The sequence below is a fragment of the Bombina bombina genome, chromosome 6 (genome assembly GCF_027579735.1).
Source record: "Bombina bombina isolate aBomBom1 chromosome 6, aBomBom1.pri, whole genome shotgun sequence".
In the NCBI taxonomy this organism is placed as follows: Eukaryota; Metazoa; Chordata; class Amphibia; order Anura; family Bombinatoridae; genus Bombina; species Bombina bombina.
Genome location: NC_069504.1, coordinates 677,905,343 through 677,924,382, shown reverse-complemented (window position 1 = coordinate 677,924,382; position 19,040 = coordinate 677,905,343).

Genomic DNA, 19,040 nt, shown 5'->3' with positions numbered 1-19,040 from the left:
TTATGCCTAAAATAGATAACTTACAGAGGGGGTGGATACACTCACGGATGATGTTAAGCAGTTTTCCGTCCGCGTGGCGGAGGCAGAAAACAGAATATCTGACTTTGAAGATTCTAATGTAACCACCACTAGCAAGATATAGAGCTTAGAAAGATAAGCCACTGCTTTACAATTAAAAATAGATGATCTGGAAAACAGATCGAGACGCAATAATGTGCGTCTCCTTGGCCTTCCTGAAACAATAAAACAGTCTGAAATTTTACACTTTGTAGAAACCACACTACCCTCACTGTTGAATATTTCCACACAGGTTCTTATAGGAGGTGTTGAAAGGGCACACAGAGTAGGTACGCAGAGGCCCGATGTAGATTTGTCCCAACCCCATCCTGTAATGATTAAATTTCTATACTTTCAAACCAAAAATGCTATTCTGAGAGCTTATAGAAAGATGGAAAGTTTAACTTTTGAGAATGCATGTTTACTCTTATTTCAGGACTTCTCTGCAGACCACATGAAACGGCGCAGGGAATTCTCGCCACTCTGTTCTAAACTCCATAGAGAGGGCAGACAGGCCTATCTCCTATACCCAGCTAGGCTTAAAATTGTCACTTCTAGGGGACCCAAATTCTTTGACTCTCCCTCTGAGGCTCAAAACTTCTTGGAAAAAAGAGGGTCTCCTGCTCACAGTCCTGCGCAGGAACAAGCTAGACGGGAAGAGGGCTGAGATGTTGGTATATCTATATAACCTTATTTAAATTACGAACATTATAATATGTACTATCATACAGGATGATTAAGATAATTAATAGTTTGTATCACTTGAATTTGTGCTTAACAGGTTATTATCTAGTGATCTCTATTGTTGTTTTTTGTGGGAACTTGCTATTAACACGTAGATGGCAGCAACCGATAAAAGACACGTTAAATGCAGTCCACTATAAGATGGGGATCAGTTTATATGGTTGTGTTATTGAATGTTATGTAATAAGACAGGTTGGGGAAAAATGGCTTATTTCTACTCTGGACTTTGTCCAGGGCTCTGTTAGGGGGGGGGGGTTGAACTATCTCAGTCAAGAGATAGAGAAGTTTAGGTTAAATTGTAAAAAGTTAATATGTTGGTCTATACCTGGAAAGAATTTAAAACGTATGCTTAGATTGCACTATGAGAATACATGTCTCATCAAGTTAAAGGATAACTGTTATGAAAATGAAAGAAACTATTGCAAGGTAACAATTTCGTGCTTTTCTCAGATACAGAGAGAGAATCAAGTCGACTGATGGGGCCCAGTAGTAAATCAAAGTGATGGGAGGCTGAACCGGGAGCCTGTACATTGCAGTGAGAAATGTTTTTTTTTTTTTTCTTCTCTCCTCTCCTCGCTGTTTCCCTCCCATATATGTTTAAACCACTACAGAGATCACACAGTGTTCATTCTCAAATGGCAACTTTAATCTATACTCGTGGAATGTAGGGGGAATTAATTCCCCCATTAAGAGAAAAACAATTCTAACCCAACTCAGGAAAAAATTAGCGGGGATTGCGTTCCTTCAAGAAAAACATCTCTCAGATGAAGAACATGAAAAATTAAGATCAGACTGGGTGGGGAGGGTCGAATATGCATCGTACAAAACAGCTAGTAGGGGAGTGGCCATACTCTTTGGAAGGCAATTGGAATATATATACTTAAAGATCCAGAGGGCAGATACATTTTAGTGCAGGTCCATATTGCAGGGACTATTTACACTTTATGTAACATATATGCGCCTAACCAAAAAGATAGAACATTCTGGGAAGCACTGGTGTCCACACTTACTCCATACATAGACATGCACATAATTCTGGGAGGGGATGTTAACCTTGCCCTCAGCCCGCACTTTGACAGACTTAGAGATTTGCAAAGAGGGGCAGATGGCAAGGCTCCTAAAATATCAGATAAATTTGAGAGAGATATCTTTGCTCTGTTGGGAAATTGTCTGGATGTGGCAGACATCTGGCTGCAACTGAACCATGATGGGTGGGATTATACATGCATATCCCGGGCTTTCCGCTCCATGTCACGCATTTACCTTTTTATGATCTCCAATTCTCTAGTTACCCAGGTGATAGACACTAAAATTGGAGAGATTGTTGTCTCTGATCATGCTCCCATAGCACTATTTATAGATAAAGACGTGCCCATATGCAATAGACGGACTTTTAGATTCCCAAAGTACCTAGCATCTTCCCAAGAGTTTCAGATTTACCTGATAGACTGCTGGGATGACTTCTGCACAACTAATATACAGCATCTAGATACACCAGAATTATTCTGGGCTATGGCAAAAGCTGTAATAGCGGGCAATATTATTGCTTATCTAGCACATCGGAAAAAGCAATGCACAGAGAAACTCAATCATTTTCGGCCTGGCGAAAGCCTATCTTCAATACTGTACCACACCTTCTAGCCAAAACCACTGCAAGTACACAGAATATGATCCATTACTAGCGCATCAGGCCTCGCAATCACTTATACGTACCAGGGGTAAATATTACAGATACGGGGACAAATCGGGAAAACTTTTAGCATTACTTGTCAATATAAACACTTCTACTAAACATGTGGCCGCACTTAAATTGCAGGGTAAAACTATATGAGACTCCAAATCAATTGCTGAGGCGTTTGCATCATACTACTCTTCCCTGTATACCAGTAATGGACCTCCCGGGACTGGGATACAGGAACATTTTTGGGACTCTATTGATATCCCACAAATCTCGGAAATGCAGCGGGATAAACTAAATGCTCCCATTGGCAAATAGGAGGTTGAAAGAACCATCATGTCTTTATCTTTGTGCAAAGCACCGGGCCCTGACAGGCCACAGGTGACTCCGATTCTAACAGATTTATACTCTGAATATTTTGAGGGGGAAATGACACCGGCACCCACTTTCTCAGCGGCCTATATCACCTTAATACCGAATCCGGGGAAGGACGGTCTTTTACCTGAATCATATGGGCCGATCTCCTTACTGAATTCGGACTATAAGATCTTAACCAAATTATTATCTGAGAGGCTGAAATTCGTGCTACCCAGCATTATACACAAAGACCAAACGGGTTTCATGTATGCAAGATCATCAGTGACCAACGTACATAGGGTCTTACAAGTAACACAGCATTTTTGGAATAGGGGGAGGGGAGTATTGGTGAGGGAAATTCCGGAGGCCTTCCTGTTGTCCCTAGACGCAGAGAAGGCCTTCGACAGAGTTGAATGGGAACATTTTTTCTCCACTATGACCAAAGCCAATTTCTTTGGTTCCTTCCTAGCATTCGTCAAAAATTTACATCACTCTTCAAGGGCCAATATACTGGTTAATAACATGTTTTCCTCTGACATCCATCTACATAGAGGAACCAGAAAGGGATTTCCCCTGTCACCCCTCCTCTTTAACATAGCGCTGGAACCGTTGGCCATCAAACTGTGCCAGTCTTTTCCTGGTATTGATACAGCAGGAGCACCTCAGCACCTAGCATTATACGCAGATGACATGCTTTTATTTGTTCAGAAACCCCAGACGCATATATATCACATCATGGAAGCCCTCCATGAGTTCAGCTTTTTTCCAGGCTACAGAGTAAATAACCAAAAGTCCGAGATCCTATGGGTACACAAAAAAACTTGTTCTACTGATAGGTACCCCTTCGTGGTAGCTAAACACGACATTACATATTTGGGTATTAAAATTTCGGCTAATCCCAATAAACTATACTTAGATAATCTAACCCCATTATGTGCCAAACTGCAAGTGCAGATGAGAAGTTGGAAATCTCTCCCACTCTTGCTTTCGGGAAGGATTAGCCTCCTAAAAATGGTAATTCTCCCAAGATTACTATATCCGCTGCTTATGCTTCCCTTACTCCTAACTAAGGCAGATATTAGATCGCTCAATGATGCGACAAGATGTTTTGTATGGAGGGGAGGGAAACCACGCATCTCGAGGGACAAACTGAGTATGGGCTTTCTTAATGGAGGGCTCGCACTCCCGGATTACAGACTGTATAACTGGACGGCACTAATTTGCTTAGTAATAGATTGGCAGGTAAGCACACATCATTTCTGCAGGTACACACTGGAGCAAGCAGTCTTGGGGGATGTGTCACTAGCATATCTACCACATATAACAAATCTACGAACCGTGAAAGCTCTAGGGCTGAAGTCATGTCATCTGTCGTGTTATTTGCCTATAGTTAAAAATCCTGATTTTCCAGCGGGGTCTGAGACAAAACCTTTCCAGTTATGGGAACAGAGAGGTCTAAAATCCTCAAACAGCTGCTAGACCCCATATCGAAAACGGTCAAAACTTTCGGTACTCTAAAAAGGGAATATGAACTACCTAGAGCACATTTTTATGCATTCCTACAGGTGTACCATTATGTGGGGCACTGATCAGAGACAATTCGGAATTTTGGGAGGGGTCTCCCTTTAATCTTACAAAATCATTATACCAAATGGGCAGATTCTCTCTATCAGGGATATACCAAGCACTCCTACACAACCGCTTACTAGGCCTGCGGAATACCTTACAGTCTGGATGGGTTCAGGAGGGAATTAGGGAAATCACTTGGGAAGAAATACGGGACAGTATGGAAAAAACAAAGAAAGCTACGCTGTCTGCGATGTTCAGGGAATCTCAGGTGCGATTTCTCCATAGAGCATATCTCACGCCAAGAGCAATGGTAAAATGGATTCCTAACTGGTCCAATAGATGTAGTAAATGCTCATTAGAATTAGTGAATCTCTTACACTATGTATGGACATGCCCACATGTTAGACAATTTTGGGGTAAAATCCAATACTGGATTAATCAGGCATTACATATACCACTTATTCTACACCCTGAAACAATTCTGTTTTTACAATGGGACCCTCAGTTCAAACAACATTGCTCATTACTGAGCTTAATTATACTAGTAGCTAGAAAATGCATTCTAAAACACTGGACAGAGAGAACAGGCCCCTCCTTCGGAGGTTTCAAAAACTTCTTAAAACTACAAATATTTACAGAACAAATGGATGTGAGGCTAGATGTGAGGAACAGATTGAGCCTCTTTCTGCGTAAATGGCGTAAACTGATTCTAACATTTGAATTGGAGATACAGAGACTGATTTTAATCCCATTTAAAGACTCTGTTATATTTATGGAAGATACACTGAGAGGGGACTGGGAACATTTATTTTGTAGGGTTTAAGTGTTATTGGGCATAAACACTCACAGTAGGACATTTTCCATTTACCCAACCCTTTTTCTCCCCCTTTTTTTTTTCTCCACCGATGGGCCCAATGGTCGACATAGATACCGCTTTCCAGGGCACTTAGTTATTTATTTGGGGCTTGAGTTAACAAGCCAGGTTTCGTTTAGTTAGGTTATAGAAATATAATAAAAGGAAAAATAAACTGTTGGAGGGGAGCTAAAGGGTTTGTAAATCTAGAATGAAGCATACCACATAGACACAAGGTGCCTAAACCTAGACAAAATGAAGATTCACATAACTTTGCTTATAATATTTCATGTTTTGTGCCAAAAAAAAAAAAAAAATACGACTCATAAGTCTGTAACACTAGGCATCATATTGTATTGAAATGGACTGTACAGCATTATATTGTAAGACACTGTATGCACAGATGTATGTATGTGTTTGTCTTTCCCTTCAACAGCAATAAAAAAGATATTTAAAAAGATATATATATATATATATTTGTTAAACATATGTGTGGCACAATTATTGGCACCCCTTTTAATTCATATGAGAAAAATATATTTGAAGTATATTCCCAGTGATATTTTAAATTTTTTAGTACACCTTTGTGACTAGGAGGAGGAAATTGTTTAACCATTACATCCTGTTTCACAATGGTATAAATATGAGGTAACATTTGCCAAATTCCCTCAGTCATTCATCACAATGGGTAAGACCAAGGAATATAGCTGTGATTTGCAGCAAAAGGTTGTTGAGATTCACAAAATGGTAAGTGGCTATAAGAAAAAAGCAAAAGCTTTAAAAATGCCCATTTCTTTCAAGTAATTGGCAAGAGTCCATGAGCTAGTGACGTATGGGATATACATTCCTACCAGGAGGGGGAAAAGTTTCCCAAACCTCAAAATTCCTATAAATACATCCCTCACCACACCCACAATTCAGTTTTACAAACTTTGCGTCCTATGGAGGTGGTGAAGTAAGTTTGTGCTTGTTGTTTTATGATTTCTTCTATGATAAGCACTTCTAAGCATTCTGAAGCCCAATTACTCTCAGAGTACAGTGTTTGTCAGAGGGATGTGAAGAGAGTATCGCCTATTGATGTGAAGAGAGTATCGCCTATTGATTTTATGGTTTTCCTTGCAGGATATCTTTTCAAGGTTTCTCTGTTATCGGTCGTAGGGATTCCTCTCCTACCACCCTTTTCAGATCGACGATATACTCTTATATACCATTACCTCTGCTGATAGTTTTCAGTACTGGTTAGGCTATCTGCTATATGTGGATGGGTGTCTTTCGGTAAGTATGTATCATTATTTAAGAGACACTCTCAGCTATGGTTTGTCGCTTTATGCATTAATGTAAAGTTTTTTACTTATATTTGCCATGAGTCAGGTCTATGAATATTTCCTTTTGCAGTCTAAACAGTTTCAGTATAAGAATCATGTTTGGGTAGTTTATTTAAACTTTTTTCTTACCTGGGATTCAGTCTTTTTCTAATTTGACTTTCATTTTTTTGCTGGCAAATCTAGGCTCGCGAGGGTGCAAATTGCTATTTTTTATTGCGTAATTCTTGGTGCAAAAAATTTTGCCGCAAAGTTGCGCCTTTGTTGGCGCAAATTTAATAATTTCCTGCGTCTTTGTTGACGCTAGATATTTTGGCGCGAAATCGCGTTTGTTATGATGCGAGTTGTGTCATTTCCTGGTGTTAGTTTTGCGGCAAATCATTTTTAGTTTCTTTTTGCGAGTTGCGTCAGTCTTGGCGCCAAATTTTAGTTATTTTACCCCTCTCCCTTTATTGCTCGCTGTTTTCGTGAACATTGAATGCTATTATGCCTGCTTTTATTTTCTCTACTGAAAATGTTACATTGAGGAAATTGAATGTTTTGCCTAATATTATTTTTCTTTTTCTGTTACATTGTGCGAGATGTCTCATTCTGATCCTGACTCTGATGTTACTGTAGAAACTATGATGCCCTGGAACACAATTCTACAGAGCTAAGTGTGTTCTTTTCAATTTTTAAGCTGTTGTTATTTCTTCAGCTCAATTATATGGCATTTATTTATCATGTTTTTAGCTGGCAATTTTTCTACGTGTACAATAACATTTACTGTTTTTTACATATTCAGTTCATGCACTTGATTTTATCTGCAAACATCACATGTTGTTGCTTATATCATAAAATATTATGACTGCTATTATACCTTTAAAGGGACACTGAACCCAAATTTTTTCTTTTGTAATTCAGAAAGAACATGCAATTTTAAGCAACTTTCTAATTTGCTACTATTATAAATTTTTCTTCATTCTCTTGCTATCTTTATTTGAAAAAAGAAGGCATCTAAGCTTTTTTTGGTTTCAGTACTCTGGACAGCACTTTTTTTATTGGTGGATGAATTTATCCACCAATCAGCAAGGACAACCCAGGTTGTTCACCAAAAATGGGCCGGCATCTAAATTTATATTTGTGCATTTCAAATAAAGATACCAAGAGAATGAAGAAAATGTGATAATAGGAGTAAATTAGAAAGTTGCTTAAAATTTTATGCTCAATCTGAATCACGAAAGGAAAAATTTGGGTACAGTGTCCCTTTAAGCAAACTTTTGAAAATTATTAAGATTTAATTAATTTTGTTCTGACCGACAGCATATTTAAGTTTATCCTATTGATGAAGGTTTCTTTGGCTCAAACCATCCTGTTTTAGACAGTTTGTTGAAAATTCTCCTTATTTTTCATTTGAACTTTTTTGTTCTTTGTTAAGGAAATATTTCTGTTTATATAGCTTTTAGGAGTCTAGTCCTCCTATTAACTATCAGCTAGATTACGAGTTTTGAGAGCTATAGGGAAATTACCGACCACCAGAAAAGCAGCGTTAATTCACCTCCCTATAGCGCTGCTATTACAAGTTTGTAAAAAGCAGGCTTGTGCGGGCGATATTGTGGCGTTGAGCTCCATACCGCACTGAAATACAAGCACTGCTTTGACGTGCTAATGCATGATTTCCCCATAGACATCAATGGGGAGAGCTGGCAAAAAAGAAGCCTAACACCTGCAATCTCGGAAACAAAAGCTCTGTAACGCAGCCTTATTGATGTCTATTGGGAAAGAAAAAGTTATGTTTAAACCTAACACCCTAACATAAAAACCACATCTAAACACCCCTAATCTGCCGCCCCCGACATCGCTGCAACCTACATAATGTTATTAACCCCTAATCTGCCACCCTTAACATTGCCGCCACCTAAATATAACTATTAACCCCTAATCTGCCGTCCTTAACATCGCCGCCACCTACATTAGTTATTAACCCCTAAACCTCTGGCCTCCCACATCACTAACACTACATAAATATATTAAAACCTAAACCTAACCATAACCCTAACGTAACCCTAAGCATAAGTCTAACCCTAACACCCCCTAACTTAAATATAATTAAAATAAATCTAAATAAACCTTACAATTATTACTTAATTATTACCTATTTAAAATTAAATACATACTTACCTGCAAAAAAAAAACCTAATAGTTATATTGTAGCTAACTAATGCCTAGATTTAGAGTTCTGCGTTAGCCGTCAAAACCAGCGTTAAGGGGTCCTAACGCTGGTTTTGGCCGCCCGCTGGTATTTAGAGTCAGTCAGGAAAGGGTCTAACGCTTACTTTCTAGCCGCGACTTTTCCATACCGCAGATCCCCTTACGTCAATTGCGTATCCTATCTTTTCAATGGGATCTTTCTAACGCTGGTATTTAGAGTCTTGGCTGAAGTGAGCGTTAGAACTCTAACGACTAAACTCCAGCCGCAGAAAAAAGTCAGGAGTTAAGAGCTTTATGGGATAACGCCAGTTCATAAAACTCTTAACTACTGTGCTCTAAAGTACACTAACACCCATAAACTACCTATGTACCCCTAAACCGAGGTCCCCCCACATTGCCGCCACTCTAATAAAATTTTTTAGCCCCTAATCTGGCGACCACACACCGCCGCAACCTACATTTTCCCTATGTACCCCTAATCTGCTGCCCCTAACATCGCCGACCCCTATATTATATTTATTACCCCCTAATCTGTCCCCCCCCAACGTCGCCGCTACCTACATACACTTATTAACCCCTAATCTGCCGACCCGACCTCGCCGCCACTATAATAAATGTATTAACCCCTAAACTGCCTCACTTCCGCCTCAAAAACCCTATAATAAATAGTATTAACCCCTAATCTGCCCTCCCTAACATCGCCGACTCCTAACTTCAAGTATTAACCCCTAATCTGCCGACCGGATTTATTAGAGTAGCGGCGAGGTCCGGTTGGCAGATTAGGGGTTTATACTTGAAGTTAGGTGTCGGCGATGTTAGGGAGGGCAGATTAGGGGTTAACACTATTTATTATAGGGTTTTGAGGGGGGAGTGAGGCGGTTTAGGGGTTAATACATTTATTATAGTGGCGGCGAGGTCAGTTCGGCAGATTAGGGGTTAATAAGTGTAGGTAGGTAGCGGCGACATTGGGGTGGGCAGATTAGGGGGTAATAAATATAATATAGGGGTCGGCGATGTTAGGGGCAGCAGATTAGGGGTACATAGAGATAATGTAGGTTGCGGCGGTGTACGGAGCGGCAGATTAGGGGTTAATAATAAAATGCAGGGGTCAGGGATAGCGGGGGCGGCAGATTAGGGGTTAAGAAGTATCAGGTTAGGGGTGTTTAGACTCGGGGTACATGTTAGGGTGTTAGGTGCAGACTTAGGAAGTGTTTCCCCATAGGAAACAATGGGGCTGCGTTAGGAGCTGAACGCTGCTTTTTTGCAGGTGTTAGGTTTTTTTCAGCTCAAACCTCAAACTGCCCCATTGTTTCCTATGGGGATATCGTGCACGAGCACGTTTTTGAAGCTGGCCGCGTCCGTAAGCAACACTGGTAGTTGAAGTGGCGGTAAATATGCTATACGCTCCCTTTTTGGAGCCTAACGCAGCCCTTCAGAGAACTCTAAATACCAGCGTTGTTTAAAAGGTGCAGGGTAAAAAAAACACACGTAGCTAACGCACCCCTTCTAACGCAAAACTCTAAATCTAGATGTTAGGTTTTATTTATTTTTTATTTTTTAAAATATATTTTATTAGATTTTCAAAATAAATAAGTAACATTGCACCCAACGATGCACATTACATTATATGGACATAGAAACAGAGTATGAAAAAAAGAAAAAAAGAAAGAAAAAAAAAGATACAAAAGATATCAAAAGACAATGGCAATGTCACCCTTATCTGGGCTAGAACACCGCCCATATCACACATTTTACAGCATAGCATTCAAAAACAAATATAGGAGAATAAATCTATCAAGACATGGAAAAAAAATGTATATAATTGTTCCATGGGGGAGTGAATGGGAAGGGGGGGGGGGCAGGATATGGGTAAAGGGGTAGAACGGGGGAGCCCAATAGGAAACTACTAATAATCCGGGTAGAGTATACAGAGGGTGACAGGAGTAATTGACAAAGTACTCTGGGTAGGAGGGGACAGGGGAAGGCCAAGAGTATCCCTCCAAACAGACAAGGAGGAGCCCTATATGTCTATGTTCGAAAACCATTGTGTATCATACTTGGATTTCGAATCAACCCAAATAATTTCAAAAAGGTATATTTTTCTAGTGAAGAAAAAAAATATTCCTCTCCATGGAATACATATAAGCCAGGAGCTTGGTTATGTCAGATCATGGCGGGGGAATTGTCGCCTTCCAGGATCTAGCTATTGAGAGTTTAACTGCTGAGAACAAATAGATACCCAAATATCCTTGGTACTTAGGCAACCTGCAAGTACCTATATGTAGTAAGGCTGTCTCTGGAGTTCTAGGTAACACTATCCCCAAATCAGCTAGAAGGGAGAAGCAAGCGCTCCAGAGTGTCTTAATCCTGGGACAACTCCACCATTTATGGGTCATGTCGCCAATCTGACCGCAATTCCTCCAGCATAAGGGTGTGGATGATGGGAATATTTTAGCTAATCTAGTTGGGATGTAATACCAGTGAGTGAGGATTTTAAAGTACGTCTCATAAATGGTGATACAGTGTAAGGCTTGTTTTGTGAATGTGAACGTACGCTACCAATCTTCCTTGAATATGCATATATGTTTAGTTCCCATTTTAATATATAAGAGTCTTTATTATCTGGTACGGCACCATCCATTAACTATAATGGATAGACATAGGTGCCCCCAGTCTATTTCCCTGCTTCCACCTAGTTTCCCACAGTGTAAGTTGTCGGTTTAAAGAGGAACGAAACCCCCAGCTTGAAAGTAAACTTGTTACTCTGGTGTGTTCAAAGTATAGGTAGGGTGTGATTTGGGCTATAGTTCTGAGCTGATCTAAATTGATAAATGAGTCTTTTTATATATATATATATATATATATATATAATCGGCTAGATTACGAGTTGTGCGTTAGGCTTAAAAAGCAGCGTTGGCCGGTCCTAACGCTGCTTTTTAACGCCCGCTGGTATTATGAGTCTTGCAGGTACAGTTGTACCGCTCACTTTTTTGGCCAGAATTGCAAATACCGCAAATCCACTTATGTAAATTGCGTATCCTCTTTTTTCAATGGGACTTGCATAGCACCGGTATTACGAGTCTGACAAAAAGTGAGCAGTACACCCTCTCCTGTAAAGACTGGTACTGCATTTTAAAGTCAGTAGTTAAGAGTTTTACACTACAATGCCGTAGCATAAAACTCTTAACTAAAGTGCTAAAAAGTAAACTAACACCCATAAACTACCTATTAACCCCTATTTATTTTAACTAGGTAGAATAGTTACTAAATAGTTATTAACTATTTAATAACTACCTAGCTCAAATAAATACAAAAGTACCTGTAAAATAAAACCTAACCTAAGTTACAATTACACCTAACACTACACTATAATTAAATTAATTCCCTAAATTAAATACAATTAAATACAATTAAATAAAATTATCTAAAGTACAAAAAAGGCAAACACTAAATCACAGAAAATAATAAACAAATTACAAGATTTTTAAACTAATTACACCTAATCTAATCCCCCTAACAAAATACAAAAGCCCCCCAAAATAAAAAAAGCCCTTCCCTATACTAAGTTACAAATAGTCCTTAAAACGGCCTTTTGTGGGGCATTGGCCCAAAGTAATCAGCTCTTTTACCTGTAAAAAAAAACACTAACACTAAACCCTTGAAGATCACCTTACTGGGAGAAGTCTTCATCCAACCTGGCCGAAGTCCTCAACGAAGCCAGGAGAAGTCTTCATCCAAGCCGGCAAGAAGAATCCTATCAGCCAATCGGAATTCGAGGGACGCCATCTTGGATGACATCACTTAAAGGAACCTTCATTCGTCGGGAGTCCGCGGAAGAAGAGGATGGATCCGCGTTGGCTGCTTCAAGATGGTCCCGTTCCACGCCGGATGGATAAAGATAGAAGACGCCACCTGGATGAACATGTCTACCAGTCCGGATGTCCTCTTCTTGCCGGATAGGATGAAGACTTCGGACCCTCTTCTGGACCTCTTCTTGCCGGATAGGATGAATACTTGGGACCCTCTTCTGGATGGATCAGTGATACCCGGTGTGGTGAAGATAATGTAGGGAGATCTTCAGTGGCTTAGTGTTAGGTTTTTTAAGGGGTGTTTGGGTTAGATTAGGGGTATGTGGGTGGTGGGTTGTAATGTTGGGGGGGTATTGTATGTTTATTTAAATGCAAAAGAGCTGTTTTCTTTGGGGCATGCCCCGCAAAAGGCCCTTTTAAGGGCTGGTAAGGTAAAAGAGCTGTTAACTTTTTATTTTAGAATAGGGTATGGCATTTTTTTATTTTGGGGGGCTTTGTTATTTTTTTAGGGGGCTTAGAGTAGGTGTAATTAGTTTAAAATTCTTGTAATCTTTTTTTATTTTTTGTAATTTAGTGTTTGTTTGTTTTTGTAATTTAGTTTAGTTGATTTAATTGTAGATAATTGTAGACAGTTTAGTTAATTAATTTATTGATAGTGTAGTGTTAGGTTTAATTGTAACTTAGGTTAGGATTTATTTTACAGGTAATTTTGTAATTATTTTAACTAGGTAGCTATTAAATAGTTATTAACTATTTAATAGCTATTGTACCTAGTTAAAATAAATACAAAGTTGCCTGTAAAATAAATATAAATCCTAAAATATCTACAATATAATTATTATTTATATTGTAGCTATATTGGGGTTTATTTTACAGGTAAGTATTTAGCTTTAAATAGGATTAATTTATTTAATAAGAGTTAATTTATTTTGTTAGATTTAAATTAAATTTAACTTAGGGGGGTGTTAGTGTTAGGGTTAGACTTAGCTTTAGGGGTTAATACATTTATTAGAGTAGCGGCGAGGTCCGGTTGGCAGATTATGCCCTGCCATATATATCTAGTAGTTTCACTTTGGAATTGGAGTATGGTGTGTTTAGGTACCCGGATTGGGAGACACCTAAATAGATAGGTTAGCTTGGGGAGGAAGCTCATCTTAATTGCAGCTACTCTCCCTAGCCAAGAGATCGATTTGTAGTTCAAGTTATGTTTTAGGGATCTAAGTTCTGATAGGAGAGGTTGGTAATTAATTTTAACTACAGTTGAAATATTGTGTGATAGCTTAACCCCTAAGTGTGATATGAGAGGACTTTACGACAAACTTATATTTATCTTGGATATGTATGGCCACTTCATCAGGGAAACCCCTCAAAAAGACCTCAGTTTTATGTTGGTTGAGCTTAAAATGGGACATGCTATGCTACCGAACCTCTCCAGGATCTCTAGAAGTCTGGGTATGGTTTGTAGTGGTTTAGAGGAGAAGAATGTGGTGTTGTCGGCAAAAAGTGCCACCTTATAAGTCGTTCCATGGATAGTTACTCCCTCAAGTGTGTTATCTAATCTAGTTTGGGCTGCCAGTGGCTCTAATGCCAATGCAAACAATAGTGGGGAGAGGGGACACCCCTGCCGTGTCCCGTTAGTGATAGAAAAGGGGTAGAGTTAAATCCCAGTCCCCTAATCGAGGCCGAGGGTTGAGAGTACAGTGCTTTCCAGGAATTGAAAAGTACTCCAGACCTGCCACAAATACTCCCATCGGACCCAGTCGAACGCTTTCTCAGCGTTGAGGGAAATTACAGCTATGGGCCTGTTTAATCTGTTAGATTCTGTAAGAATATTTAACAATCGCCTTCTATTATCCAATCCCTCCCTACCTGGGATGAAGCCCACTTGATTGGGATCTATGAGGTCTGGCAATAGAATAGATATTCGCTTGCAAGCAGTTTGGAATAGATCTTAATGTCTGAGTTAATCAGATAGATCAGACTATAATTTATACAAAGCATGGGGTCTTTATCCGGCTTAGGGATGGTAATTATAGTTACCTCAAGAAACTCTTTACTAAAAACACCTTCAGAGTTTGCTAGGTTAAAGAAGCTGAGCAGAAGCTGCGATAATTCCTGAATATATGTTTTATAAAAGATTGTCGTATACCCATCGGGCCCGGGGGCTTTAAGTTTTTGATAACATGTTTTATCTCTTGGAGCGAGAATGGCTCATTAAGGGACTGTGTTCTGATCTGTGTTAAGGGGTGGGAGTCATAGAGAGGTTAGAAAAGAGTTAATAGTCTTTTCTAAGAGTATGAATTTGAGAAGCACCTGCCCGCTTTCTAAGTCTACTAGCTAGGACAGAATTGGCTTTATTGCCCTTGGCATACAAGGTTTGTTTTAGTTTAAGGAGATTGGCTTGAGTCCTTTTAAAATCAATCTGTCCTATGTGGAGTCTAACTTCTTTAATTTTGTCCTGCAGTGTCAGATTGCGATGTTATTGTTCTAGTTCCCTTAACTTGCATTACGCCTGTGATAATGATATCCCTGCCTGTTTATGCAGAGACGCTTGTTTGTTGATAATGAGGCCACTTATGGTGGCCTTAAATGCCCCCAAATTATGTCATCCCTAATGCGCGGGTTCTGGTATGTATCAATAGTAAACTTAATCTCCTTTCTCAATTCTTCCCTAAAAGGGACATCTGAGAGAATGTGATGAGGAAGTCTCCAGGAAGGTCTAGTCGTGGTTGCGTTACCAGAACGTATGTTAGTAATTAGTTGGTTGTGGTCTTACCAGGGGCAGATAGATATAGCGACAAAATTTACCATGTCAAGGGTATCTGCGTGGGAGAAAATGTAATCGAGTCTCGAGTAAGTGGCGTGTGGGTGGGAGAAGTACCCAAACTGTATCATTAAGGATCGAAACCTGTCACTTACTGGGTTTGCCTTGAGAGGTTTTAATTTGGTAGGCTTAGCTTTCCTGTCTAACTTATCATCTCATACCATATTGAAGTCTCCTGCTAGGATCACTTTACCCTGTTTGAGTTGCTCAGTTTTCCCTAGACTTTTCTTCAGGTATCTAGGCTGGAGGGTATTTGGGAGATATGAGGAGATCAGTGTGTATGGTACATGGTCAAGGGTGCAAATCAAAATGAGGAATATGGCCTGGGGATCCCTAAATACATGTGTGAGTTCAAAGGCTACTCTCTTGTGGACCAAAATGGCAACTCCCCTGGCTTTCTTAGTGTATAAAGCTTCCTCAAATATGGGGTAATCCCTAGAGATGACTATGGGCTGGGTATTCGCTAAGAGATGTGTTTCCTGTAAGAGTATGACATCTGCTCTATGATGTCGTAAAGATCTGGTGAGAAGGGTCCTATTACCTATAGTATTTAACCCCCTAACTTTATGTGTAGGGAATCTGATAGCAGTCATGGTCTGACTACTTGGACTTAATACTTTGGACTGAGGGGCATGTACCAGATGGGAGTTGGAGGGATTGAGTACTTAAGTGGGGTTGGGAGTGGGGTAGGACAATTGAAAGGAGTAAATGGGGGGGAGGAGGATTGGTGGAAGTAGTCCACCTAAGTAGGACCCTAGTATGGGCCCCTAAATGAGGGGGAAGCTAACGTGAGCTTAGTAATGAAGGCTGAGAAGGTCAGCCCTGCTCTCAAATATAAACTACAATAGTGCAAACAATATAAACAAGCCTATCTAACTGAGATCGGCATAAAACTCAACATGATGAAAACATAGTTTAGACTCAAAGATGTCCCTTCTGGAGGGTGCAGAGGATTCTCAGGTCAGTAGGGTCTTAGGTCTTAATGAGTATACTATAAACAGTATAAAATATCTTATCAAACTGAGATAGGCATAATACTCAACATGATGTAAACATAGCTTAGAGTTAATGATGTGCATTTTGTTAGGTGTGGGTGTTGCTCAGGTCGGTAGGGCCTGAGGTCTTAATGACTGATCCGGGACACTAGGTTTTTGTAGTTTAGGTCAACGCTCTCAAAGAGACCACTCAGGAACTGATGCCCATAGCTCGGAGGGAGGTGCTGTCCCTTGTTGATCCGGTTCAATCAAGATACCCTAATTTTCCAAGAGGGTGATAATGAGCTTGGTAGGGTAGCCCCACCTGTATTTAATGTTGGCCTTCCTTAGTTGCAAGGTCAAGGGGGCATAAAGTCTCCTTTGTTGCAGCTTATGAGCTGATAGGTCCAGCATTAGTTGGATGACCTTAAAGGTGTTTGATAGTGTAGGTTTACTGAATGTAGCCTGCATCAGATGGTCCTTAAATGTGAAATTATGGAAACACACCACCACATCCCTTGGTTTGTCTGAAGCCATTGATCTTGGTCTTAGGGCTCTGTGTGCCCTCTCCATAGTGTGTGAATTGCCTTCAAGTGGGCTCAACAATTCTGAAAATAGTGACTTAAGGAAATCTTGTAACTTGCCTGTGGTAACGCTTTCTCGGATACCTCTGAAGTGGACATTGTTCCTTCTGGCTCTGTCCTCCACATCCGCTAATTTCAGTTCCACTTGAGTGATTTGATCTGCTAGATTCTCAGCATAAGAAAGCAAATTGGAGTGGTCAGTAGCCAGATCATCATGCTGCCATTCCAGGGTGTCCACCCTATCTCCTATTTCTGCTATGTCCTTCCGCAACTCTGCTGAGCTACGCTGAATTTCCGAAGTAATAGATTTGGTTTACGCTGCAAGCATTTTCTTCATGGTGTTTTCAGTGATGTAATGTTGCAAATGGGCGGTGGATTGTGTGCTCGACTGAGAGCCTTCATCCTTAGAGTCCTGATCGCTACCCGTTCTCTCACCTTGGGGCAGGGTCTATGGACCGTTGAGAAAAGTGGTCTAAGAATGTTTTCTTAACCCCTGAGGGGGTATGGGGGTGCCTCCTCGAGGTGTGGCCTTTTAGACTGGGGCAAAGGGATCACATTGCACCTAAGTGCAGCAACACAAATACTTTATCACAGCCTGTAAGAAGTAGAAGTTATATAGATCTAAGCCTGTCTATCCTAGAGTATATGTAAAACACAGACATGCGATAGAAGAGTGAGAGCGGGGCTGAAAACCACCTATGCATATAACTTAGGCCATCTTTCTTGTAATGCCACCCAATGTAAATATAAGTTTACTAATTGCCATATATACGGCGGACTCCAAAGACCTCCATGCACCTCGGGAAAAGGGGATATGACCGTGAGGAAGGGGAGAAGGAGGGGGGAAGTGACTAACCCAGACTCGCTGGGCCGGAAAGGAGGAGGCACGGGGGCCAGTAGCAATCAATCTCCACTAATGAGACTCACCATTTACCCTTAAAAATCTTAGCACAAATGATATATGCAACAGACCAATGCAATTTACACTAAGCCAAAAATATAATACGGTTATATTATGCCACACTTCAGGTGCAGTCCCTAAGACAGTAAAGCTGACACAGCGGCTATGAGATGAAAGCTGTATGCACTGAGCCTATATGGATGTGTTCTCACCCTAAATTTAAATTAGAGATGGCTTTGAGGCAGACTCTAAATTTTAGGCTTGTGGGTTCTAGCTAGTGCCTGGGTAAGTACTAGCGCTGTGCATTATACAAGGGCATTATAATTAGAGTTTAGGTAGCTTCTAAGGGTAGAAGCCCAGTGGCAAAAAAAAAAAGGAATTATGGTGGGATATTGGAGATCTGGCTGTATTGAGTGGCGATTATACTAAGTGTGAAGGAGGGCACTAGCCAATATCACAGACCTGACGGTTACCTAGGAACGGGAAGATGAGTTAGTAGTTTTTGAAGTGTAAGGTCACAGATGTGTAGAGGGCCATTGTTGCCTGAATGGTACCCAGAAACCAAGTAAAAGCAGAGTACATAAAGACATGAAAATAACACTCCACTCTGGGTATGAGCTTCGGAGGTACATAAGCTGACACAGCAGCTAAAAAAACAAACAAAAAAAAGGAAACCAATTCTGCAAACAAAATACACAATGTCCCGCGTAGAATTGTAACCCAGGATTTATGTGGGCATATGTTTCAAGATGCTTGTGTGGTGGGGTGGAGGTTTAGGCTCAAGTTCGAGAAAATAAGCAAACCCCCAGGCTTGAGATAGGCCAGCCCAGGGCCAGATGAGGCCCAACGGTGGTGTGTCCACTGAAAAAAGAACCCACTAATATGGTATCAGGTAGTCAAGCTATAGTGGATGGGTATGTGGGGTAGGCCAGGAGCCTTTATTGGCAATAAAGATCCAATTAGGAATCCGGTGCATAGACCCTTCAGGATTTAGTGAGGCTGGTAGTACTCTAGGTTGATTAGGGGGGTAATGCTTTATAAGTGAGCACCTAGCTAAGTGGTGAGGCTAGGTAAGCAGGTGTTTATAGGTAAATGGGGTGATGTGGTGTGGCAGCCCATAACCCCAAATTGAGTACAATTAAGTACCTGAATTCCCCTTGTGGGTGAGGGCCTTAGAC